Source organism: Zea mays, chromosome 3 (assembly GCF_902167145.1).
Source record: "Zea mays cultivar B73 chromosome 3, Zm-B73-REFERENCE-NAM-5.0, whole genome shotgun sequence".
In the NCBI taxonomy this organism is placed as follows: Eukaryota; Viridiplantae; Streptophyta; class Magnoliopsida; order Poales; family Poaceae; genus Zea; species Zea mays.
In genome coordinates this window covers 131,980,700-132,005,561 of record NC_050098.1, presented here as the reverse complement: position 1 = coordinate 132,005,561, position 24,862 = coordinate 131,980,700, and positions in this window count along the sequence as shown.

Sequence of the window (24,862 nt, the reverse complement as noted above, 5' to 3'; positions counted from 1 at the left end):
ACCTGGGGGTGTAGTTAGCTTTGCCGGAGGGCCGTCAATGGGGGTCGGGACGCCCTTAGCTGAATAATTATATGAACCTAGGGGCTGCAGAGGTTCATTCAATTTGGTTTTGTTAGTCACCCACCTTGGGGAGGTGTACTGCGTTTGTATGACTGGCGAAACCTAACGAGCAGCTATGCATCAGGGGAGTCTTTGTAAAGGCTACATAGTGGGACCCTGCCAGGTCACGTTGGTAGTGATCAATGGGGAGTCATGATCTTCGGGTAGAATGGGAATCACGACTCGTGGGTAAAGTGTGCAACCTCTGCAGAGTGTTAGAAACTGGTATATCAGCCATGCTCACAGTTAAGAGCAGACTTGGGATCCTCTTTGATTAGAAGAACTTTGGATACTTTTATGATGATGATTAATAATGATGGTTATAATTTTGATCTCTGGTATTTCCTCTCGGAGGGAGTACATTTGGGTAATAACTGGGTTCATTACTAAAATTTGGCTCTACTATTAGTAATAAATACTTGACCAACTAAAAGAAACTACTTAACCTTAACTCCACATACAACTAGTCCACTTTAGCCAAATGGGATATTTGCTGAGTACGTTGATGTGTGCTCACCCTTGATTTAAAAACCATCCCCACCCAAAGTTGTCCCCACTATATTCAGTGCTCAAGAGGAGATGTAGGCAACATGGAGGACTTTGAGGAGTTCCAGGACTACGACGAGTTCTAGTCATGTTAGTGGCAAACCCCAAGTCAGCTGCCTGTGAAGGCCTTATCTACTACGTTTCGTATTCCACACTTTGATGATATTAAATGACTATGTTATGTTAAAGACTCTGTGGATGTCTTGGACATCTTGATGTAATAAAAGTACTTTTCCGCTATTTACTTTGAGCAATGTGTGATGATGTCCAATTATGTAATCGCTGTGTACGTGAGTTTCTGATCCTATCACGTACATGGTTCGCATCTGGTTTGCCTTCCAAAACCGGGTGTGACATAAGTGGTATCAAAGCCTTGCTGACTGTAGGACCGCTAACCTAGACTAGAATGGTTGCCCTAAGGACTATAGACCTCTACCCTTACCTTGATCTTTAGTGTCATTTCAAAAGTTAGTCATCTTGACCAATTCTATGTTATTACTCATCTTATAAAATTTTGTCTCACTTTGTTTTATGTTTACTTGTTGGTCGTATAGTTCTATTACCACTCTTGTGCTTATGATGTCTTTTGCAGATGGCTCGTATTAGATGCACTGCACGGAAGTCAGTGATCCCCTTTTTGCCCTCTCGCCTGGTGGAGCGCTCACTGCGCCGCACGGTGACTGGTTAGTCTAGCCATCTTGAGAGACTGCATCGTCGCCTGCACGAGGAGCACGAGCGCCGACGCCAGGAGCAGGAGCAGCAGGACCCTTCCCCCCTCGCCTCAGTAGGAGGTGGAGTCTGGGAGGCAGCCTTCCCCTACACCTCAGCCAGAGATGCCCCTGCACCACCATAGGGCACCCCGGCTACTGGAGGAGACCCTGACAAAGACGACGACGACGCTGGTGGCAGTTTGAGCCACAACATGGAGCTCTTGAAGGAGCAGGAGCCAGAGGGATGGATCGCTAGACCCATCACTCGCAACGCCGCTCACGGGTGTCACTTCCACGACGCTCTCGACACCTTGTTGCATCGGGCCTTCGACCCGACACACTTGGTGTCACACCCGGTTTTAGAAGGCAAACCAAATGCGAACCATGTACGTGCCAGGATCAACAATTCACGTACAGAACAGTTACATAACATGGACGTCATCACACAGTGCTTAAATAATATTAAAAAAGGAAATAATAGTCGATTACATCATAGGTCTGAGACATCCACATAGTCTTTACAATAATCAAAGTGCGGAAAAGAAACGTAGATAAACACGGCCTTCACAGGCAGCCGACTGGGGGTTTGCCGCTAACCCATGCCTAGAACTCATCGTAATCTTGGAACTCCTGGAAGTCTCCTTCCACGGCTTCAACTTCTCCTGAGCAGTGGTTGCAATGCTGACAACCTGGGGATGGGGGGGGTTTGGTGTGTAGAGCAAGGGTGAGTACACATCAACATACTCAACAAGTATCCTGTTTGGCTATAGTGGACTAGCTTTATGTGTGGGGTAAGTCAAGCAGTTGCTTTTAGTTCGTCAGATTATTATTACTAGTAGAGAAAGCCAGGTTTTAAAATTAACCCACGTTATTAACCCAAACGTACTCCTTTCCAAATGGAAAGAGTACCACTTACCATTACCAGAGTCAAAACCAAGAACCATCAATCTCATTGCCACCTGCAAACTGAACATCTCTGATCAAGTACCACTAATCACTGGAGCTCCCTTGGCCGCTCATAACCGCGAGCACAGCTGATATATCAGTTTCAAACACTCTGCAGAGATTGTGCACTTTACCCACAAGCCGTGATTCCCTTTCTGCCCGGAGAGAGCTACTCCCCATTGACCACTACCTAGGTGGCCCAGCAGGGCATCACTACGTAGCCTTTACAAAGATTCCTCGAGGTTGTAGCCACCCGTTAGGTTTCCTAAATGCACCGCACTCCTCCCCAAGGGGCGAACCTAAGCTTGGCAGAGCGAGCCGCATACACCGAGCCCCATTGACGGCACAACGGCTAAGCGAACTACACCCCAGATCCCCTAATTATTCAGCTAAGGGCACCCCATTCCACCCTCATGGTTGCACTGTTTTCCCGGGCGGTCATCCAACGAACAGGTCCTTACGAAGAGGCACTCGAGAAACCGCTCGAGCCCCCTGGAAGACCACAAGTATAACATCATAATAAAAGAGGGGAAAACAACGTATCATTGATAATTCTCATCATGTTCATTGATTAGAGTTGAGCAATAGCATAAAACTAAGCAATAATAATCCAACCCAGATAGGTAAACAAGGACATGGATAACAAAAGCTAGTCAATCCTTAGGTATAACTGTGTAATGCGGGAGTTGAATAAAAGAATGTATAGGACAGAGATAGGTCAAGGGACACTTGCCTCCACCAACCGACTGCTGCTCAGGTGCTTCTCCTGCGAGTTCTTCGGGCTCCTCAACTGGATCGTTCTCTATGCGAGCGCAAACATACATACATCCACACATTTAATACAAAAGAACAGTACACCATACAATAGGATGCAATAAATAAATAGACGTTCCACGCGGGCTCGCAATTACGGTTAAGAGAGAAAGTGGAAAAGACAGTCGAGAAACGATCACGTTACATTATTATAAATTAAACCACTCGTTCAATTGAAGGGCATTAATGTGGACACTACGTTTAGCATAAAGTAAAGTCATGTTTCATGTCTAATCATTGTAAGCGTTTGAAGATAAATTAAAAGGATTGTCGCGCGGCGAGACGCGTGACATAGCACTTTAAATTGAATTAAGAAATCAACGACTCGTCGCGCGACCGAGCGCACAACGAGACACTTGCATTAATTATAAAGAGACGTTAAGCTTCGCGTGACGAAACGCATGACAGCATACGTCAACTGAACTGAGTTTAAAATGGAACGTCACGTGACTACACGCGCGACGTCACACATTAAACAACCTAAAATTAAAATGGATCGTCGCGCGACGAAGCGCGCGACGAAGCGCGCGACGCAGCACATTAATAGGATCTGAAATTAGACAAATTCGTCGCGCGACGAAGCGCGCAACGCAGCACGCTAACTTACGGAGCTTGAAATTAACTACAAACCCAAAAATAATCACCGCGCGTGTGGGTTTGTGCACGCGGGAACGCGTTAGGGGGGTAAACGAGGCCACGCGAGTCATGCCGGGGCCAGGACGCCGCGCGCATGGGGCTGAAGCCACACGCAGGGGGCTACGCGCCGGGGCAGGGGCCGCACCGGGGGCAGGGGACTGCGCCGAGGGGCTAGGACGCCGCGCCGGGGCCGGGGAGGCCGCGCGGGAAGGGGAGGGGAGGGTGCGGCCGCGCTGCCGCGGGGAAGGGGAGGGGCGGGCCACCGCGCCGCCGCGCAGGGGGTCGGGACGGGGGCGCGCCACACCGGGGAGGGGAGGGGCGGGACGCCGCGCCGCAGGGGAGCAGGGGCACGCCGCCGCGCAGGGACGCGCGCGCGCAGGGGAGAGAAGAGGGGGCGCGCGCAGGGGGAGAGGAGAGGAGGGAGAGGGAGAGAGAGGAGAAGGGAGGAGAGGGGAGCTCACCTCGGGGTCCAAATTCCAGTGATCGTCGTCTCCAATCCCTAGGGCACCACGGGGAGAGAGAGGTGGGAGAGGGAGAGGGAGGTTGCTAGCGAGAAATCCAAATGAGAGAGGGAGAGGAGGAGGGGGCGCATCGGGAGGGGGGCGCAGGGGGCGCGCGGGCCGGGCCAGACCGGGCTGGGCTGGGTCACATCACGGATCGAAACCCACGACACGCACGGCCATTAAACGACATCCAATTGCGAACCGAAATCCAAAACAGAACGAGACGAACACGCGACATCAGACAAAGAAATGCGCTTCGGCATGATGCAACACCCATGACATTTAGGTTTTGGTTTATACATGACACAGACACCTGTCACCATACTGGTTTGAATTTGGGAAGGAGGAGCGAAACAGGAAGAGAAAAAAGAGTAACGCCCGAATTTGGTGAGAGAAAAGAAGAAAAAATTCTACCCCCAAATTCAGGGCGTTACAAACCTATCCCCCTTAAAAGAATCTCGCCCTCGAGATTCAGGGTTGGCTAGCAAAGAGCTCAGGGTATTTAGCCATCAGATCATCTTCACGCTCCCAGGTTGCTTCTTCCTCAGAGTGGTGATTCCATCTGACTTTGCACATTCTTATGGTCTTCCTTCGGGTGACTCTGTCTGCAGTCTCAAGGATTTGTGTTGGCTTCTCAATGTAGGTCAAGTCCTCCTGGACTTCAAGGCCTTCAACTGGCAATTGCTTTTCTGGCACACGCAGACATTTCCTCAACTGAGACACATGGAAGACATTATGCACTGCAGACAAACCTTCTAGCAAACTGAGCTGATAGGCCACTTCTCCACGCCTTGCGAGAATCTGGTACGGACCAATGTAGCGGGATGCTAGCTTGCCTTTGACTCCAAATCTTCTGACTCCTCTGATCGGTGACACTTTTAGATAGATGAAGTCTCCAACCTCAAAACTCAGATCTCTTCTTCTGGTGTCTGCATAGCTTTGCTGCCTTGATTGCGCTATCTTCAAATTCTCTCGGACCATCTTAATGTTCTCTTCAGCTCCAAGAAGGATGTCTGGCCCAAACACTTGCTTTTCTCCAGGCTGATCCCATTGCAGCGGAGTTCTACAACTCCTTCCATAAAGCGCCTGAAATGGTGACATCTTCAGGCTGGTCTGATAACTGTTGTTATAGGAAAACTCTGCATAAGGCAATCTCTTATCCCATCCGGACTGATCTTGCAACGCACAGGCTCTCAACATGTCTTTGAGGATTTGATTGGTCCTTTCGGTCTGACCGTCTGTTTGCGGATGATAGGCTGAACTGAAATTCAGATGTGTGCCCAAGGCTTCATGCAACTGCTGCCAGAAATGAGAGGTGAACTACGTTCCTCTGTCTGACACTATCTTCTTTGGCACACCATGAAGACAAACGATCCGAGACATGTACAACTCTGCCAATACTACACTGTTGTAGTTGGTCTTGACAGGTATGAAGTGGGCTGACTTGGTTAAGCGATCCACCACTACCCAAATGGAATCGTAGCCGACTCGAGTGCGAGGCAATCCGACTATGAAATCCATGCCGATTTCATCCCATTTCCACTGAGGAATTTGCAACGGTTGCAACAATCCAGCCGGTCTCTACTGCTCTGCCTTGATCCGTCGACAACTATCACACATAGCCACATGCTCTGCGATTTCTCTCTTCATTCCGTACCACCAGAATTTCTTCTTCAGATCCTGATACATCTTCTCACTACCAGGATGAATCGAATAAGCTGTCTCATGAGCTTCCTTGAGAATCAATTCCCGAATAGACTGGACATTGGGAACACACAAGCGGTCTTTGAACCATATCACACCTTCTGCATCTTTCCGAAAATCTTTGCCTCTGCCATCTAGAATCAGTCACCGGATCTCACTGATCTTCTCATCATTCTTCTGTGCTTCTTTGATTTCCCGCTCCAAGGTAGGTTCCAACTCAATTGTGACTCCTCGCGTGTTGTTCAGAAATCCGAGACTCAACCTGTCAAACTCTTTGGCCAACTCATAAGGCATCGGACAAGCGACCATCAGATTGACTTGACTCTTCCTGCTCAAAGCATCTGCCACTACGTTCGCTTTGCCTGGATGGTAATGAATCTCCAATTCGTAGTCTTTGATCAACTCTAACCATCTTCACTGCCTCATATTCAGCTCTGACTGAGTGAATATGTACTTCAGACTCTTGTGGTCTGTGTAGACATCACATTTCTGTCCATACAGATAGTGCCTCCATGTCTTCAGTGCGTGAACCACTGCTGCCAACTCTAGATCATGGATTGGGTAATTCTTCTCATGAACCTTCAGCTGTTGGGACGAGTAAGCCACAACTCTTCCCTCTTGCATCAATACACATCCCAAACCAGTGTAACAAGCATCGCAATACACCGAGAAGGGCTTGTGCACATCAGGCAAGACTAAGACAGGCGCTGTAGTCAACTTCTCTTTCAGCGCTTTGAAGGCCTCTTGACATTTCTGGGTCCACTTGAACTCAACCTTGTTGCCTAGCAAAGCTGTCATTGGTTTCGCAATCTTCGAAAACCCTTCAATGAATCGCCGATAATATCCGGCCATTCCAATGAAGTTCTTGATTCCTCGGGCATCTGTTGGCGCTTTCCAGTTCAGAATGTCTGCCACTTTCTTCGGATCCACCGCCAATCCTTCTTTGTTGATTATGTGACCCAAGAACAAAACTTCACTGATCCAGAACTCACACTTGCTCAACTTTGCATACAACTGGTGCTCTCGCAATCTCTGCAATACCATCCTCAAATGATCTGCATGCTCTTCTTCGCTTTGTGAATATATCAGAATGTCATCAATAAATACCACCACAAACTTGTCAAGATAGTCCATGAATACACTGTTCATCAGATTCATGAAGAAGGATGGTGCATTTGTTAGACCAAAAGACATCACCGTGAACTCATACAACCCATACTTAGTAATGAATGCCGTCTTCGGAATATCTGAAGGTCGGATCCTGAGCTGATGATAACCTGACCTCAGATCTATCTTTGAGAACACGCTGGCTCCTCTCAAGTGGTCGAACAAGTCTTCTATTCTTGGCAAGGGGTACTTGTTCTTGATGGTGACCTCATTCAGAGCTCGATAATCGATACACATCCTTCTGGTGCCATCTTTCTTTTCCACAAATAAGACAGGGGCGGCCCAAGGCGAGGTGCTTGGCCGGATGTAACCTATCTCTGACAGCTCATCAATTTGCTTTTTGAGTTCAATCAACTCTGGTCCAGATACTCTATAAGCTCTCTTAAAGTTGGGGGCGGTGCCAGGAAAAAGCTCTATGGCAAATTCGACTTTCCGCTCTGGTGGCATACCTGGTAAATCCTTTGGAAACACATATGGGAACTTAGACACCACCTTGATACTCTCAATTGGGTCTGCTTCACTGTTTTCGACAGCCATCTGATAACAACTTCCTTTCTTCGGCTCGGGCGGGACTAACTCGGTCACCACTTCCTCTCCTAGCGGGGACACCAACTTGATTGTCCTCTTATCACAACTGATAACTGCCTGATACTTATCTAGCCAATTCATCCCTAGGATGACATCTATTCCCTGAGTACCCATTACTATGAGGTTAGCGGGAAACGCTATCCCCCTTATTTCCACACTTACATTCAAGCAAATGCTATCGGCTCGAATTCTACCACCGGCTGAGTCAATTTGAATGGGGGTTGACATGATAGTTATCGGAAGATTATGCGCTTCTACCCATGATGCAGTAATGAAAGAATGCATTGCTCCAGTATCAAATAACACTTCTGCAATATGGGAGTCGACTGGGAACATAACTACTATCATGCCAGGGGTCTCCTGAACTGCTTCAGCCTCCAAGTGGTTCAGTCTCCCATGATTATAACGCGGCTGAGAGCGGTTGCCTGCTCCAGGCTGAGATACGTTCTGCTTTGCTGGGGCATTGGGGCCTGGCTGCTGCTGGGCTGCCTTCTTCGGACATTGCATCACCCAGTGGCCTTGCTCTCCACAGTGGAAACATGCCCTGTTTTCGACCTGAGCTGGGGCTACTTGACTGTTCTGCGGGTTTGCTGGGGCAGGAAGACGAGGTGTCTGCTGATTCTGCCTCTGGAACTGACCTCCTCATGGCTGATTATTCTAGCGATTCTGATGCTGATGCTGAGGATACTGCGTTTGAAACTGCTGCTGCTGCTGAGGTGGACGTTGGTTCTGCTTGAACTGCTGAGGTTGATTGCCTGAGAAACGAGGACGATTGCTGCTTCCAGGCTGGGGTCACTGATCTTGCGCTTGCGATCCTCCATCTCTGTGACACCCCAGGTGTCTATTTCGTGTTATGTCGGGAGATTTATCCTAATCTCGGATGCTCAGTGAAAATTTCTATTTCTCGATCACATCTATCTCCATTCATCAAGTTATTCATGAATGTTTCACTATGTTTGGAATTATTCAATCTCAAGAACAGCCAAATTTGGAGCCTGATAAAACTTTTGTTTCTTGAAGCAAATGCAAATTCAAAAGTCAATCTCGTCTCGCAACTTCCGTCCAGACTCATTTATTCGGACTCTCGACAATTGTGATGTTATCTAATCTATGTCCGAATCTGCTTTCTCGATAGTCAGTTTATGTCCAAATACTTAATCCGAATCTGCATTCTCCCGCAGGATCTCTTTGTGCGAACCTCTAATTAATTCTTAGGCAACTCGACTTGTTTTCTATATATCATCATTCATCTCTATCCATCAAGTGTATTCTAAAGATTTCTAGAAGGTTGAACCAAATACTCACATGAAAAGATAAATCATATACTTGCTTGAAACTTCTCGTTTAAACCTATGCAAATTTTAAAATTCAACCAAGCCTTGTGATCTTGCTTAAACAACTCTATATGAACACTACAACAAAAGTTATTAAGGGTTCATGTAGAGAAAATGCCAAGAAAATGTCGAGAGAATACCCCGATTGCCTTAAAAATATAGTTTGAAGCTTTATAATGATGCTACTTTGACCAAAGTGAAACTTTGGCCTATATTCGAGATATGTGGTTTGACCTTTAATAAAAGTTGCAGAACATGTGTTATACAACAAATATTTTATTTAAATCAAACCTTGATCCAATCTCTAAGTATCCCAAACAGTGCCATCAATACAGAATAAAAATCTGATTTTAGAATTCGAATTCTTCTAAGTCTGAAATCAGCATCGTTCGGGTCGACGTCTCGCGTTCCCAAATTTTTGTTGAACAGCTCAAGTTTTCCCAAATATAAAAGTTGTTAATAACTAATAGGGGCACAACATATTAAAAGGTGGCATTCATCCGATTCCGTTTGACATTTTTTGACATTCAGTTTTCACGAGTTTCCACTGATTTCTAACCCACTGATAAACCAGTTTTCGTGGGTCTATAACTTTCTAACCAGCGCCTGAATCACCTCAATCTCTATACACGATTTGCAGATTATACATGAAGGAAGATATTTTGTGCAGCGACCAAGGTTCGATTCCAAAAGGAAAATGCTAAAAATAGGCACCCAAAGTCGCTCTGCCACCTGCTGCAGCTGGCTGACGCGACCTGAGCTCTGCAGCATGCGGCCCGCGCCCACCAATGGCTGCAGCGAGCACCCCCTTTAAAAATGGCAGCACCTGCCCTGCTCCCTTCCTTCCCCACGCCGTGCACAATCCTTCTCCGTGCTCCACAGAGCTTCCTCGCCACTCTCTGCTCTCCTCTCCTCTGCTGTGCGCGCTGCTGGTCGCGCCCACGCCATGGGTGACGTGCGGAGCTCCGTGGACTAGCTGCCCGAGCCCTCCATTGCCCAAATTCGTGTCTCTATCATTCTCCTGTGTGTCCGTGGAGTCGATCCCACCCTTTGTCCGGGCCAAGCCGTCACCGGAGCCACCGGGCCGGGGTCACCGCCGGCCGCCGCCTTGAGCTTGCGCGGTCAGGCCGCCTGGGGCCGCCGCCGGCCTGGCTGTTGGTGCCAGCGTACGAGCCAGGGGCGCGACCAGCCCTGGCCACCCTCTGCCGTCCCCGAACCGCGCCAGCCGGTCCTCCCCATCACGGCCATGTGCCCTGTGTTTTCCTGTGTGCGTCCTGGTGCTCAAGGTAGAAGAAGCTCCCCTGTGTCTATGACACGTGGGCCCGGAGTAAAGGTAGAAACACTTAAAATTGCAGAATCTGTGCTTAACTTTGAAAATTCGTATAAATTCGTAGACAAATCGTAAAATGGCAAATAAGGACTTTTTGAAATCCTTGTGAAATTCTCTATGTCATGGATACATAAGTTGGAAGGTTTTAGTAGAAATATTTGGCGGTAGAAATTCATATGTAAAACTAGTTTAGAGAATAAACGAACTTGCTTCTCTCCATAGTTTTAATTATAAAAATCCAAAAATGATGAAACTTGTTTTGTTGGTTAGATGTTGTCATACTCTAGCTAAGAAAAATATAAAACACATATGGTGTTCACTGTTTTATTGGTGTGTTAATTAAAACATGTTAAATAGAGAAAAGAAGATTGATTTGCTTGTTACTTTTTGATCTGTAGCTCTATTGCTCCAAATGGATTCAAATTTTTACAGTAGACTCTTTGTGTGATGCTTGGTGACTGGTAAAAATTTCATGAATTGTTGTCCATGTATGATTAAGTTAGTGATTTAACTTGTTTAATACATCTTAAGTAGTTTTAAATGATTTATAAATAATATATGGATGTAAAAATAAAACATGGTGTTCAACTGTCCTTGCGTGATATTATAGTAGCCTAAGAAAATTTAATATGGTCATGCGTCCACAGAAAATAATTAGTTTTAGAATTAACTTGCTCTCATAAGCTTTATTGCATTAACAAATTGTTATTTTTGTATTAAATAAAATATAAAACCTGGGCATGTGAAATTTATACATTATTCATAATTGATCATTACCTATGCCTCATAAAAATTCCAGCCCCAAATTAGATAGTTTCATTTGGTGCTAAAATAACACCTATTTTATAATTGCAAGACTTAGTGAAAAATTAGGAGTAAATAAAATCATGCATGTTCATGAAATGCTTGAGTTATACCTTAAAACTAATTAGAGATTTAATGGTTATGTCATGGTGTTCTAAAGATAAATATTAATAGTGCTTCATCATGATTTTGTGTGATGTCGGACATGTGTGCCGAAGTGTTTTATTTTGGTGAATGTGTTTGTTAATTGTGTGGTAATTCTAGCGCACGAGATAACTTGGATAAAAAGTTAGTACGTCTACTTGTTGTTCCTAATTTGATTGTTTCAACTCCAACAAATGGTAAAGTGTTAAAATGGTTCAAGTCTCTAGAACGCGGCAATTTTTTAAGTGAATAGGAGCTGAATTCTACTGGTTGCTGTTTTAGGCTGCACGTACTGTTTTCCCCGTGTTGTATGTTTGATGAACCAAATTGTGTTTTCTGTAGATATGTGCTATAGAAAAGTGGTAGATAATTTTATTATCTTGCTGGTGTTAAAATTTGACAGGCATAAGTCTGATCGTTTAGAGCTATGCTTTTTACAAATTCAGTAACTGAATCTGTCCAAATTCTGTACAGATTTCAGAAACTGCATTGTTTGCCTAATTTAATGTTACAATATGTTCATGGTCGTTATAAGAAAGTTGTAGATGCTTTTCTTATCTTGCTTGTGTTAAAATTTCATAACCATAGGCCTGACAGATTAGGAGTTATGAATTTTACAAACTGGTTGCTGTATTCTGTCCACTGACAGAACAGATTTCGAAAACTGAATTGTTTGATTCAGTTCAGCATAGAATCAATTCTTGGTGATTATAAAAGTTATGTAGTACTTTTACTAAGCTTTCTAAAAAGTCTTGGATCACTCTTTTTAGTGATCTGAATATTAAGTTATGGATGTAAAGTCTGAAGACTGAATCTGTCCAATTCTGGACAGCGAAGCCTTCTAATGTCTTTTATCCTAAATTGTATACTGAATCAACTTGAGATGTTTATAAAAGATATGTAGACAATTTAATTATCTTTCCAGAAAGTCTAAGTTCACTTTATTTGGATGTCTGAATCTTTAATTGTGAATTTTTGAAGTTGCAAGTCTGAATCTGTCCAAATCTAAATAAAACTGTCATGTATCACTATTTAACCTTATTAAGTGTTTAATTACCTTAAGATAAAAATACCAAAGTTATAGAGTGTTTAATAAGATTTCCAATGAATATTTGTTCACCATGTTTGGATAAATAACGTGTGAGTTATAACTAAAACAAGCAACTGCTATGCTGCTGTTCCAAACATGTTGAATGTGATTGATTGCCCTACTTTATTGTAGCTGTCATGAGTCGTCTGCTTGTTGTTTTGGGATTTGGCTGAACGTGAGTAATAATAATAAGTGACTAGTATAATTGGGGTTATATATAAGTAAGTGACTAGTATAATTGGGGTTATATATAAGTAAGTAATACACATCTCACTAAGTTAGTAAACTAAATTGGTTAAGGTCTAATAAGTAGATTGGCTTAATCAACACTTAGCAATGCAGTTATATGTTCAGAGAAACAAAATGATAATGTCTTGTCTTTGCCTTTCTGCTAATACTAGTAAGTAACCAACATCATTAAAGTAGTATAATATGTAATTGTGATTAAACTATCTCCTCATGTGTGTTCTCTGGGGTGTATGCTTGCAGTAGAAGGTTGTGAATGATTGTAAAACCCGATTAAGCAACTATTCCTTTTTAACTAAGTCTGTCTATGTGTAAGTCATCGTAAATTTATGCGTACTTAACTAGTTTAATAATAAGTAACCAATGAATGATTAAGGTGAGCATAGTAAATGCGTGTACTTGTGATGTCGTAGTCGCGTTCCGTAAATAAATAAAATGTTGTCGTCTTTCTAATGGTGTTAAGGTTGAACGCCGATGTCGTGTAGATAACTAAAGCTAACATGTGGTTGTCTACGGTGTCTTCCAATTTAATGTTTAGTTCGCCACTATGTCCTTAAATATCTTGTGCTATCTCATTATATTCATACATATGCATCTTGCATCTCATTTAGGACCGAGAGATGACGATCGTGCAAGTGATGTGGTGCCAACAACAAGATGTAGTTGGTGGACAACCTGAAGAAGGATGGACTTAACCAGTGGATGCTCGCCAAGCGAGTGCCTCCCCCAGCAAACACTACCTAAGTGTTAAATTAAAGGCAAGCCCTGGTTTTATGCATAACCGTTTATATATGCTATTTTACTACACTTAATGTTTGTAGGCTTGTACCGTGCACTTAAGTGTAGGAGTTGCCTGAAACCCTAGTTGCATGAACTCAGGATTCCTTTTGAGATGGATACTAGTATGCTAAGTCGAGTAGCTGCTATGCTAAATCAGGATCTCGGTAGAAGTCGAGTGATTTTTCTAGCACTCGCGCGAGGTCAGGAATTTATTGTATCCAATTTTGATAACAGAATGATGATGGTCTGTGGACACGGATCCATGGGGATGCGTTGTCTATGAGACGAAATTGGAATAAGGATTAATGTGCGGATACCTGTGTCAAGCGTTTGAACGTACTAAGCACATGTCGGGAAATATGGTAACCGGTAAACTTAGTACCTGAGTGAAGCCGGACGCGGACTTTATCCCTCACGCGACCTGAGACTGGGTCTCCCATTCTAGATATGGTGGGTACAAGTGCGGTCACTGCACGGCGGCGGCCGGGGTCAGTGGAGCATTGTATGCCAAGGCGGTGAGGCCTGGCCGCGAACGGGGAATCGATGGGGACGGTTGACGTGTGTGGGGATGGAGTGCCCTGACATGTCGTGTGTTTAGGTTTACCTTGCAAGGTTAAAACTCGATTCGAATCGTCTGCTTCTCGCAGCTAATGAGACTGCTTGATCCATTGTACTGCATTGAGTAATAAGAGGAAATGAGATACTGACAAAAGATGTTGATTGACATAATGTTTGATATCATGTATGAATAGATAGGTTCTCATCTAGTCTAAAATTATTATTCTAGAACTTGAAAATCTAAAACTTGATTTTAGACTCAGCTAGTGCTTTTGGCAAAACAAACCCCTCAGCCAAACAGTTGCATGGTCTAGAGGTAGAGGAGTAGTTTCCTCACACCGGTTAAGTCTAGCTGAGTATTAGTATACTCAGCCTTGCTTGTGGCATAATTTTTGCAAGTGCGCTTCAGGATATGGTTGATGGTGTGACTTGGCCTACCACCCTGCCACCGGGTTGGACGGTCGAGTGGGATGTTGCTCCGGCAAGAGAGGAGCACGAGGAGTAGTGGGTTAGGCCTTGCCCATTTCCTCGATACCGACGACATCGATTATCCGCTGCATTTTATTTCGTGAACTCTTATTTGCTACTCAAAAACTCCGATTTATGTAATAATTCAGCACTTAATTTGAGGTTTCCTGTTTTATTGTATTTCTTCTGTGACTCACCTTCGAGTGAGATTGTGGAATTTGATCCTGGTTAAGTGGCTCTATCAGACTAGATCTGAGGGACTGACGGGTTATTCTGATTTAAGTGTGTTACGGCCCCTGAGGCGTGACTTAGGCACTTGAGCCGGAATAATTCGGGTGGTTCTGCCACAATCTCTTTGCGCTTCCTCTCTGTCATGATTGCTCTATCAATCAGGTGCTGGAATGTCGGGAAGGTATGATTCATCAGCTGATACTGTAGAGGGTCAACCAAGCCTCTCAGGAAACGATACTGTCGCTTGGCATCGGTGTTGACATCTTAAGGAGCATAGCGAGACAGCTGCAGAAACCTGTCACGGTACTCACTGACAGACGATGACCCTTGCTTGAGGGCCAGGAACTCCTCCTTCTTCACGGTCATCAGACCTGCAGGAACATGGTACTGACGAAAGCTACCTCTGAATTCTTCCCAAGTGATGGTGTCGGGGTTGGCATGGGTGGCGAGATAAGACTCCCACCATGACTGGGCTGCTCCTCTCAACAGACGGGGACCATACAGAACTTTCTCCCTGTCATCACACTGAGCGGTATGCAACTCCCGCTCCACTGTACGCAGCCAATCTTCAGCATCCATGGGGTCAGAAGAGTGAGCGAACGTTGGGGGATGACCTCTCATGAATTCAGCACGCTTCTCCCTGGCATCTGAGGCTGAGGTGGTGGTTGTTGCTGCTGCTGCTGAATGGCGGCCAGAATCTGACCAATGGCTTGAACTGCCTGAGTCTGCATCAGGAACATCTGCTCGATGGACATCAGGGGCGGGGGCAGCAGCTGCTGTTGCTGGGGTGCCTCATCCTGCTGAGCTGGCCGCTCCTGCTGAGCACGCCTTCCTCCTCTGCACCTATTTTTTGACATCTGCAGAATGCAACCACACATCAGAACTGATCTTGCAAATCTTGCAGCATAAGAAAAGGGTATAGAATTCTTCAACAACACTGAACAGATGAGCATCTTCACTGATCTCCAACACAGACCACACAGCTTCTCAGATAAAGAGGAAAGTGGAATAAAAGGCTTCCCAACTAAATAGCTAACTCCTTTAACATATAACAGGTAAACCAAAATGCAAGGGATACCCACATTCTGGTGATAGTCATTACAAAGATCCAAATCAAACATAGTTCATCATGACAAACATAAATGCACAGGATATAGCAAACTACCCTATCTAACTAAGACTAACTAAAAGCGAGACTAACGCTAAGACTGTAGCTTCTACGTATATATTTCGTATTAATTACAAGATCTGACCCTAACAATCTATGGTTCTAGATTTATCTTGGTCTTGCAGTCGGGGTTGCCATAAGACTGGTGTCCACGCCGAGGTGAGCGGTACGGGTGCTGAGTCCCGCCGGGAGCGGGGGAACCATCGTCCAGGTGACGACGCTCCACGCGCTCAGCCCGCAGCAGGGCAATCTCAGCACGAGCCCTACTCAGCTCGTCTAGCGCATGGTCCAGCTCCGTGTTTAGCATGGCGGCTAGGTTTACTGTGCTGCTCAACCTTGGATTGTCCTCACCGACAGGTGAAACAATCACGCCTCCTGTGCTGCAGAAGGACGACGGGGGTAATACTTCAGGTTGAGACCATCGGCTACCCCATCGAAAACTGAGCAGTAGTGCGAAAGCGCACGCCGTGCGGCATCTTGCATGGCCGCCTCAGCTGAGTCCCGCTCAGAGATGGAATAGCGCTCTGAGCAGATCTCAGCAACCCAGAGACTATTCTCCGGACGGCGCACCAAGCAGGTCGCCTCCCAGCGGTCCGGGTAGACCCCGCGACTGTGCTGGAAGACCACACAGCGATACTCGATAGACCAAGTACGTCGGTCAAGTGCCCGACATAGCAGGGTGTCGAGCGCATCGTGGAAGTGACACCCGCGAGCAGCGTCGCGAGTGATGGTTCGAGCAACCCATCCTTCTGGCTCCTGGTCAGCAGAAAAGTCGGTGTCGTGGCTCGAGCTGTCGTCGCCACCTCCGTCGTCTAGGTCTCCTCCAGCAGCTACTCCAGGGGCTAGGGCGCCCAGCGGTGGTGCAGGGGGCGCCTCCAGGGGAAGCACGGGGGAGCAGCTCCTCACAGACTCCATCTCCTGTTGGAGCGAGAAAGAGGAGCCCTGCTGCTCCTGCTCCTGTCATCGATGCTCCTGCTCCTCGTGCAGGCGGTGGTGCAGCCTCTCCAAGTGGCTGGACTGACCGGCCACGGGACGGCGAAGTGGACGCTCCGCGAGACGAGAGGGTAAGAAGGGGATGACAGACTTCTGTGCGGTGTGTCTAAGACGAGCCATCTACAAAAGACACCGCAAGCAAAAGAGTGAGAACAGAACTAGTATGACCAGCAAGTAATAAACCTGGAAATAAATGAAGGATTAGAATAAAACACATTTTTCAGCAAGGTATAATATATAGTTGAACATAGGTTTGGTCGATATGACCAACTTTTGAAGGGATACCAAAGTCAAGGCAGGGACAGAGGTCTATAATCCTTAGAATGACCATTCTACTCTAGGTTAGCGGTCCTACAGTCAGCACGACTTTGATACCACCCATGTCACACCCGGTTTTAGAAAGGCAAACCGAATGCGAACCATGTACGTGCTAGGATCAGCGATTCACGTAAACAGCAGTTACATAACATGGACATCATCACACAGTGCTCAAATAATATTAAAAAGGGAAATAATAGTCGATTACATCATAGGTCTGAGACATCCACATAGTCTTTACAATAATCAAAGTGCGGAAAAGAAACGTAGATAAACGCGGCCTTCATAGGCAGCCGACTTGGGGTTTGCCGCTAACCCACGCCTAGAACTCATCGTAATCTTGGAACTCCTGGAAGTCTCCTTCCACGGCTTCATCTTCTCCTGAGCAGTGGTTGCAATGCTGACAACCTGGGGATGGGGGGGGTTGGTGTGTAGAGCAAGGGTGAGTACACATCAACATACTCAGTAAGTATCATGTTTGGCTGTAGTGGACTAGCTTTATGTGGGGGGTAAGTCAAGCAGTTGCTTTTAGTTGGTCAGATTATTATTACTAGTAGAGAAAGCCAGGTTTTAAAATTAACCCACGTTATTAACCCAAACGTACTCCTTTCCAAACGGAAAGAGTACACTTACCATTACTAGAGTCAAAACCAAGAACCATCAATCTCATTGCCACCTGCAAACCGAACATCTCTGATCAAGTACCACTAATCACTGGAGCTCCCTTGGCCGCTCATAACCGCGAGCACGGATGATATATCAGTTTCAAACACTCTGCAGAGGTTGTGCACTTTACCCACAAACCGTGATTCCCTTTCTGCCCGGAGAGAGCTACTCCCCATTGACCACTACCTAGGTGGCCCAGCAGGGCATCACTACGTAGCCTTTACAAAGATTCCCCGAGGCTGTAGCCGCCCGTTAGGTTTCCTAAATGCACCGCACTCCTCCCCAAGGGGCGAACCCAAGCTTGGCAGAGCGAGGCGCATACACCGAGCCCCATTGACGGCACAACGGCTAAGCGAACTACACCCCGGATCCTCTAATTATTCAGCTAAGGGCACCCCATTCCACCCTCATGGTTGCACTGTTTTCCCGGGCGGTCATCCAACGAACAGGTCCTTACGGAGAGGCACTCGAGAAACCGCTCGAGCCCCCTGGAAGACCACAAGTATAACATCATAATAAAAGAGGGGAAAACAGCGTATCGTTGATAATTCTCATCATGTTCATTGATTAGAGTTGAGCAATAGCATAAGACTAAGCAATAATAATCCAACCCAGATAGGTAAACAAGGACATGGATAACAAAAGCTAGTCAATCCTTAGGTATAACTGTGAAATGCGGGAGTTGAATTAAAGAATGTATAGGACAGAGATAGGTCAAGGGACACTTGCCTCCACCAACCGACTGCTGCTCAAGGGCTTCTCCTGCGAGTTCTTCGGGCTCCTCAACCGGATCATTCTCTATGTGAGCGCAAACATACATACATCCACACATTTAATACAAAAGAACAGTACACCATACAATAGGATGCAATAAATAAACAGAAGTTCCATGCGAGCTCGCAATTACGGTTAAGAGAGAAAGAGGAAAAGACAGTCGAGAAACGATCACGTTACATTATTATAAATTAAACCACTCGTTCAATTGAAGGGCATTAATGTGGACACTACGTTTAGCATAAAGTAAAGTCATGTTTCATGTCTAATCATTGTAAGCGGTTGAAGATAAATTAAAAGGATTGTCGCGCGGCGAGACACGCGACATAGCACTTTAAATTGAATTAAGAAATTAACGACTCGTCGCGCGACCGAGCGCACAACGAGACACTTGCATTAATTATAAAGAGACGTTAAGGTTCGCGCGATGAAACGCACGACGGTATACGTCAACTGAACTGAGTTTAAAATGGAATGTCGCGTGACTACACGCGCGACGTCACACATTAAACAACCTGAAATTAAGATGGATCGTCGCGCGACGAAGCGCGCGACGCAGCACATTAATAGGATCTGAAATTAGACAAATTTGTCATGCAACGAAGCGCGCAACGCAGCACGCTAACTTACGGAGCTTGAAATTAACTACAAACCCAAAAATAATCACCGCGCGCGTGGGTTTGCGCACGCGGGAACGCGTTAGGGGGGTAAACGAGGCCACGCGAGTCGCGCCGGGGCCGGGACGCCACGCGCAGGAGCCGAAGGCCGCGCGCATGGTGCCGAGGCCACGCGCAGGGGGCTGCGCGCCAGGGCAGGGGCCGCACCGGGGGCAGGGGACCGCGCGGAGGGACCGGGACACCGCGCCGGTGGCCGGGGAGGCCGTGCCGGGGGCCGGGGAGGCCGCCTCGGGGGCCGGACGCCGCGCCGGGGCCGGGCCGCCACGGGGGAAGGGGAGGAGCGGGCGCTGCTGCGCCACCGCGGGGAAGGGGACGGGCGGGCCGCCGCGCCGCGCGGGGAAGGGGGAGGGGCGGGCCGCCGCGCCGCGCGGGGAAGGGGGAGGGGCGGGCCGTCGTGCCTCGCGGGGAAGGGGGAGGGGCGGGCCACTGCGCCGCCACGCAGGGATGCGCGCGCGCGCAGGGGAGAGAAGAGGGGGCGCGCGCAGGGGGAGAGGAGAGGAGGGAGAGGGAGAGAGGGAGAGAGAGGAGAAGGGAGGGGAGCTCACTCGGGGTCCAAATTCCGGTGATCGCCGTCTCCAATCCCTAGGGCACCACGGGGAGAGAGAGGTGGGAGAGGGAGAGGGAGGTTGCTGCGCAGGAAATCCAAATGAGAGAGGGAGAGGAGGGGGGCACATGGGGAGGGGGCGCCGGGGGCGCGCGGGCCGGGCCGGGCTGGGCTGGGCTGGGTCACATCACGGATCAAAACCCACGACACGCACGACCATTAAACGAAATCCAATTGCGAACCGAAATCCGAAACAGAACGAGACGAACACGCGACATCAGACAAAGAAATGCGCTTCGGCATGATGCAACACCCATCACATTTAGGTTTTGGTTTATACATGACACAGACACCTGTCACCATACTGGTTTGAAATTGGGAAGGAGGAGTGAAACAGGAAGAGAAAAAAGAGTAACGCCCGAATTTGGTGAGAGAAAAGAAGAAAAAAATCTACCCCCAAATTTAGGGCGTTACACTTGGTCTATTGAGTATCGTTGTGTAGTCTACCAGCATCGTCGCAGGTTATCTAACACCCCGTCCAATCTCTAGACCAGCGGTACTTACTCCTGGCAGCTCTCTAGGATCATTTATTGTCCCCACAGACCAACACGAGTCTTTTATGCACACTTTGTCCTCACTCATGTCCACCCGAGAAAACTTCTCGGTCGATCACCCATCCCAAATTGCTCCAAGCCAAGCACGCTTAACTTGGAGGTTCTTTCGAGATAGGCTTCCGAAAAAGAAGATGCACCTTATTGGTATGGATACTAAGCCTTGGGCCAGGATATCACCATCCCAGGGGCAAGGATATCACAATCCACTCCCTTAGAAGACCGACGTCCTCGTCGGTCAACCCCAATCCAGGAACCTTCCCTCTTAGCCACGTCTATATGTCTAGTGTCGTCATATGCCATGCCATGTGACCACTCCGGACCCACATGTGCCATGCGCCATATACCCAAACCCCTAACCCACACACGCCCGTGAAACTACGAGGGTCGTCTCTGATACCATTTGTAACACCCCGTCCAATCCCTAGACCAGCGTTACTTACTCCTAGCATCTCTTTAGGATCATATATTGTCCCCATAGACCAACACGAGTCTTTTGTGCGCACTTTGTCCTCACTCATGTGCACCCGAGAAAACTTCCTGGACGGTCACCCATCCCAAATTGCTCCAAGCCAAGCACGCTTAACTTGGATGTTCTTTCGAGATAGGCTTTCGAAAAAGAAGATGCACCTTATTGGTACGGATACTCTATTAATTCTATTAAGCCTTGGGCCAGGATATCACAGTTATACCCGGACCAGTGGGAGGCTACTTGCTTGGTGCGTCATCCGGATGATGATCTCCGGGGTGCAGAGGCCTTCTTAGAGCATTATTCTATCACTGAGAGGGATACTGCCGAGGCAGCCATGCAAGATGCTGCACGACGTGCACTTTCGCAGTACTGCTCATTGTTCAGCCGGGTAGCTGACGACCAAGACCTAAAGTACTACCCTTATCTTTCGACCAGCAACGCTGGAGGTGTGATTGTCTCGCCCGTTGGTGAGGGCAATCCTAGGCTGAACAACATGATCAACCTGGTCGCCATGCTCAACACCGAGCTGGACCACGCCCTTGACGAGTTGGGCATGGTTCGGGCAGAGGTTGCGGAATTGCATGCTGAGCGCGCAATGCGCTACTATCAAGATGGTGGTTCCCCCGCTCCTGTTGGAATTCAGCACCCTTACCGCTCGCTGCCCCGTGGTCGCTTTGATTACGACACCCCTTACTGCAGGACCCAGATAGATTTGGAGCCATAGATCGTAGAGTCAGAGTTTGTAATAATGCTTAATTCAGTGTATTAGTCTTAGTCAGTCTTAGTTAGAGTTAGTTTTCTTATCATATGTTTTGATGCTTGTCATGATGAACTTGTAATGAAGTTGGATCTTTGTAATGATTGTCACCAAGGTGTGGGCATCCCCTGCCACTTCGTGTAGTTATTAATAAAGTCAGTTATTTAGTTGGGCAACCCAATTATTTCCAGTGCCCTCTTTATCTGAGAAGCTCTATTTGTTGTGTTGAGAGTCAGTGAAGATGATCAATTGTCCAGTGATATGAAGATTTCCATATATCTTTTGTTATGCTGAAGGACTATGGAGTCAGATCTGATATGTGTGTGCTTTCTACAGATGTGTAAGAATAGGCGCAAATGTGGAAGGCGTGCTCAACAGGAGCAGCAGGCACCCCAGGAGGAGGTAGCTCAGCAGCAGTTGCCACCGCCACCCCCGATGATCATTGAACATATGTTCCTGATGCAAACTCAAGCAGTCCAAGCAATTGGTCAGACTTTAGCAGCAATGCAGCATCAGCAACCCCCACCTCAACCTCAGGTGCAAGTTCAAATGTCATAGGTGCCCAGAGATAAGCAGGCAGAGTTCATGAGGGGCCATCCCCCTGTCTTTGCCCATTCTGCAGATCCCATGGACGCTGAAGATTGGCTGCATACTGTGGAGCATGAGTTGCACACTGCTCAGTGCAAAGATCGCGAGAAGGTTTTGTATGGTCCTCGACAGCTAAGGGGAGCAGCACAGTCCTGGTGGGAGTCTTACCTCACCACCCATGCCGACCCTAAAGACATCACCTGGGAGGAGTTCAGGGACAACATCCGTCGTTACCATGTGCCTAAAGGACTGATGATAGTAAGGAAGGAAGAATTTCTAGCATTGAAGCAAGGTCCACTGTCTGTCAGCGAGTACAGGGACAAGTTTCTCCAGTTTCCACGTTATGCACCAGAAGATGTCAATACGGATGCTAAGAGGCAGTACCGCTTTCTAAGAGGTTTGGTTGACCCCCTTCACCACTAGGTGATGAACCACACTTTCTCCACTTTCCAGCATTTGATCGATAGAGCCATAATGACTAAAAGGAAGCGCCGTGAGATGGAGGACAGGAAACGCAAGATTGGTGGATCTTAGGCCAGGAGTAGCAGCCTTCCTCGCTACTCAGGCAGCCCACCTCAGCAGTTCAAGCAAGGTCACCAGCAGCAGCATCAGCGTCAGCACCACCAGCAGTAGTACCAGAGTCAGTTTCCTCAACAGCAACAACAGTACTGTCAGAACAACCCGCAAGGAGGAAATCCGTACCAGCGCTAGAACAACCAGGCACCTCACCTTCCTGCCCCAGCAACCAACCAGAACAACCAAGCAGCTCCAGTGCAAGGAGGAGGCCACACATGTTTCCACTGTGGGGAACAAGGCCACTGGGTGAATCATTGCCTAAAGAAAGTAGCTCAGCAACAACCAGCTCCCAATGCCCTTACCAGGCAGAATACATCGCAACAAGGAGGCAACAACCGTGGGCAGCCTCGTGCCCAGTATGGAAAGGTGAACCACCTGTAGGCCAACACAGTCCAGGAGACCCTAGGAGTGGCACTAGGTACATTCTCAGTCGAGTACCATTCTGCAAATGTGTTATTTGATACTGGAGCAACATATTCTTTTATGACTGTATCATGGGTAGAATCACACAATATACCAGCAGCACCCATATATCCACCTATGAGGGTTAGTTCAATTGGTGGGAGAACCCAAACAGATAGATTTTTCCCTAGTGCAAGAGTCCAAATAAGGGGGATAGAGTTCCCCGCTGATCTAATAGTAATGGGTAACTGGGATGCGACTATAGATGTCATCCTAGGGATGAATTGGCTAACCAAATATCAAGCAAGTCTTAGCTGTGGCAAGAGGACAGTGAAGTTAGTGTCCTTATCAGAAGAGGAAGTGTTAGTGGAGTTGGTCTTGTTTGGACCAAGGAAAGGAAGCTATCACCAGATGACCGCACATATTGAGGAAATCGAGCCATCAAAATCCATCAATGTAGTATCAGAATTTCCTGATGTGTTTCCCGAGGAGTTACCACGCATGCCACCTGAAAGGAAAGTTGAATTTGCCATTGAGCTTATACCTGGCACCACCCCTATTTCCAAGAGAGCCTATCGAGTGTCCGGACAAGAATTGGTGGACCTCAAGAAGCAGATTGATGAATTGTTAGAGAAAGGCTACATCAGACCAAGTACCTCGCCTTAGGAAGCCCCGATGTTATTTGTGGAGAAGAAGGATAGTACAAAAAGGGTGTGCATTGATTACAGATCTTTGAATGAAGTCACTGTCAAGAACAAGTACCCCCTGCCTAGGATTGAAGATTTGTTTGATCAGTTGAGAGGAGTCATTGTGTTCTCAAAGATAGATCTGAGGTCAAGTTACCATCAGCTCAGGATCCGGCCTTCGGATATATCGAAGACCGCCTTTATCACCAAGTATGGACTATATGAGTTCACGGTTATGTCATTCGGTTTGACAAATGCGCCAGCTTATTTCATGTACTTGATGAATAGTATGTTCATGGACTACCTCGACAAATTTGTAGTAGTGTTCATTGATGATATCCTCATATATTCCCAGAATGAGCAAGAGCATGAAGAGCACTTGAGGAAAGTATTGCAGAGGCTACGAGATTGTCAGTTGTATGCCAAGCTTAGCAAGTGTGAGTTCTGGATCAATGAGGTCTTGTTCTTGGGTCATATAATAAACCAAGATGGATTAGCTGTGGATCCAAAGAAGGTAGCGGCTATTCTGGATTGGAAAGCACCGAAAGATGTCCGAGGAATCAAGAGTTTCATTGGAATGGTTGGCTATTATCAGCGTTTCATTGAAGGTTTCTCCAAGATTGCCAGGCCAATGACAGCCTTGCTGGCAAAGAAGGTTGAGTTCAAGTGGACCCCAGCATGCCAAGAGTCCTTTGAGACACTAAAGAGGAAGTTGACAACAACGCCAGTATTGATTTTGCCAGATGTTCACAAGCCATTCTTAGTGTATTGTGATGCTTCGTACACCGGACTAGGATGCGTGATAATGTAGGAAGGGAGAGTAGTGGCATACTCATCCTGACAATTGAAGGTTCATGAGAAGAATTATCCCACTCATGATCTGGAGTTAGCAGTAGTGGTTCATGCACTGAAGACCTGGAGGCAGTATTTGTAT